Source organism: Moschus berezovskii, chromosome 2 (assembly GCF_049115385.1).
Source record: "Moschus berezovskii isolate FMDL1 chromosome 2, NW_MosBer_1.0, whole genome shotgun sequence".
Classification (NCBI taxonomy): Eukaryota; Metazoa; Chordata; class Mammalia; order Artiodactyla; family Moschidae; genus Moschus; species Moschus berezovskii.
Window position 1 is genome coordinate 7,878,512 of NC_142461.1, and position 3,271 is coordinate 7,881,782.

Consider the following 3,271-nt stretch of genomic DNA (forward strand, 5'->3'; position numbering starts at 1 on the left):
CGGAGTAGCAGTCTTAACTGATCAGTTAAAGTCACAATTTTTAACTGATGTTCTGAACAGCATATTACTTTAAAGGATTAGCCCCCAAAATGTGGCAACTCTTGACCATTTTTAAACAGCAAATTAGGAGAATGGCTTCCTCCAGAAACACTGATTTCCCTGATTCTGGATAGCACAGGGTACCCCAAAGCGAAAACGGTAGTCACCTGGGGCAGTTCCATTTTTGAGAACTTAAAAATAGTCTTAAGATTTTTTTAAAGTATTACAGTTTTAACAATCTGGTTGAGTATGTTTGTAATGGTCTGTTGGCTTCCAGCAAAGCTGTTGGTCAAAGATTCTGCTGAGTCACTTCAGTCGTGTCCGACTCTGTGCGACCCCACAGACGGCAGCCCACCAGGCTCCCCCGTCCCTGGGATTCTCCAGGCAAGAACACTGGAGTGGGTTGCCGTTTCCTTCTCCAATGCATGAAAGGGAAAAGTGAAAGTGAAGTCGCTCAGTCGTGTCTGACTCTTAGCAACCCCATGGACTGCAGCCTACCAGGCTCCTCCATCCATGGGATTTTCCAGGCAAGAGTACTGGAGTGGGGTGCCATTGCCTTCTCCATTGGTCAAGGATTAATCGCTATTCAATATACATGGAATTTTTTGCCCAGAAAGAGACCTGACATAGAGAATAATTCACAGAAAATCATTTTTTTTTCTCAAGTGGGTTTTTTTTATTTAGCTTTGGGGAAGAAATGCCCAGTTCCCTTCGACTGTCAGAATCAAGGTGTCCAAATCTATGTGCACACTGTTCTCATCACAAAGTGATACATAATAGACCCCAGTTCTGATAACGCCGCCCGGGCAAAGAGCTGCTGCTTTGGAAGCGAGACGCGTCACCTGTGAGCTTGATGACTGTGATCTCAGGCGGCTACCACGTTCTCCCATTTGTGACACGTCCTGGCCTGTAGCTCAGACTGTCTTCAACCACCAGTTGAGTGGTCATTATTCATATTTGTGTGTCAGCATTCATAGGCTTTAAATCAGAAAAAGTACTGATAAGATTTTCTGAAGACTGTTTTTAAATTGTCCATTTAAACATTTTTCTGTTTGCTTTGACATAGAAGTCACACACATTGTTTTTCTGTGAATTAGGGAAAGATGGAACAGATAGGGATAATTCATTGGTCAGAGTTTCTTTTGGGTGAAATTTGTTTGCCGTGGCTTCCAGTTGGCACTTTCCCTTAAAACAGAATTGTTTCCTACTTGTGTTTGAGGGTGTATCATTGAACAGACATCTTCTTAACTCTTTTGTGGTCTGTCTGAATTTCGAAGTCCTTTTTGTAGAAACGTGTCGTAACGAAGAATGCTTTGCTTCAGGTCAGGTGGCCGTACTGGCTTTCTGCTCCCCCAAGGTTTTCTTTGTAAGGTAGGTGTCTGGGGCTCCTTGCTGTGTCTGTGCAAGGACTTGTGAGTTTAGACTAATGAAACAGTAATTCAGATCATGCTATCGATACATTTTTGGTAACGTGTTTCTGTGGTCTAGATGTTCTTATTGTGGTAGAATTTATTTCTAAGGACTTAAACTTTATTGCAAAAAAAAGTTTTCTATATTTTCCTCACCTTCAAATATACTGAGATGATTAGCTCTTCTGTTTGTATGTATCCACCACTGGTAAGCCTCGATGTAAATTCAGTTGAAATTTGTGATTCTGTAAGCTGCTTATTAAACTTATTATTTGGCAGTTTAACTGGCAGCCACTTAATAAATTTACATTGCAGTTCTAAATTCAGCCAGATTTTAATCTTATCTGGGTGCACTAACTTATCATTGCAGAACAAACTCTGTAAGTCAGGAAATGTATGTATTTTCAACGTTTGGAAATTTTTGAATTTTCTTTTAGATAATATTTATTCACTGTAATTTTCTGCGTGATCAAAAGTCATGATGTTTTATTATTTGGCTTGGCTTTCATGCTGTACCTTCCAATTAAAGAATATTCTATCCCTAACTTAAAACTGTTTGTTATAGTCGAACAACGCAAAGTTAAGGGTTAGTTGCTCAGTTTTGTCTGATTCTATGTGACCCCATGGACTATAGCACACCAGGCTCCTCTGACCATGGAATTCTCCAGGCAAGAATACTGGAGTAGGTTGCCATTTCCTTCTCCAGGGGCTCTTCCTAACCCAGGGATTGAACCCAGATCTCTTGCATTGCAGGCAGATTCTTTACCACCTGAGCCACCAGGGAAGCCCCCCAACAATGCAAATTACCTGAATATTTCTTTTTCTCTTTTCTTTCTTTTTTTTCAATGTTGAATAAATTGAAGAAAAACTTAAACCAAAATTAAGTATATATTAAATAATATAGTTTTAATTTAATATATGTAAAACTTTTCTGAGAACTTCCCTGGTGGTCCAGTGGTTAAGACTCCAAGCTTCCACTGCAACTTTTCTGAATGGAAAACATTAATATTTTTGTTCTTTCTAATATAGTGTTTTCACAGCGTGTACTCTAAAAGAAAAACTACTAAACCCGTTAACTTTTTAAAATTTTTGACTGTACCCCACAACTTGAGAGAATCTTATTTCCTTGACCAGGGATTGAAGCCAAGCCCTTGGCAATGAAAGCACCAAGCCCTAACCACTGGACCTCCAGGCAATTCCTACCCATTAACATTTTAATATTGTGAAATCAACCAGAATCTGCCCAGATATTATGATCTCTGATCTTTTTTGACTATTCTGTATCCAAGTCATGTATCCATCTTGTGAGAGACGAGTCTCATTCATCTTTTATTTAAGTACCTTTTAATAAGTTTATCTACGTTTCTTCTTTGAAACAGAGTCATCACTTAGATTTAACTGTAAGTATAATAGCCATGGTTTCTTTAGACACCATAATCTTGAATCAGGTTAGGCAATTGTGAGGAAAGAAGATGATGCTTTTTGTTAGGAAAAACATTTGTAGAAGATAAGAAAATTATAAGACAATAAAAATAGTCGACAGAACTTGCAGTGTGTGGGCTCCTGTGGTCTAGGTTCTTTCAGTTTACCCACCTGACGAAACCAGAAGTGAATCTGTTATATTTAGAAGTGTGCGCCTCCGAGCATCTACTAGTTTAGGTACTAAGAGGCAGAAATGGTAAAAACAGTTCCCTTGCCTTGGAGAGCTGAAAATCAGGTGAAAGCAAACTAGTCTTTTCACATTCTGCTTCTCCAAAATGTTGTACACTAAGACCTATCAGTAATTAAGAGCCAAATAAAAGCTACTGGGAACTTTTAAGTTC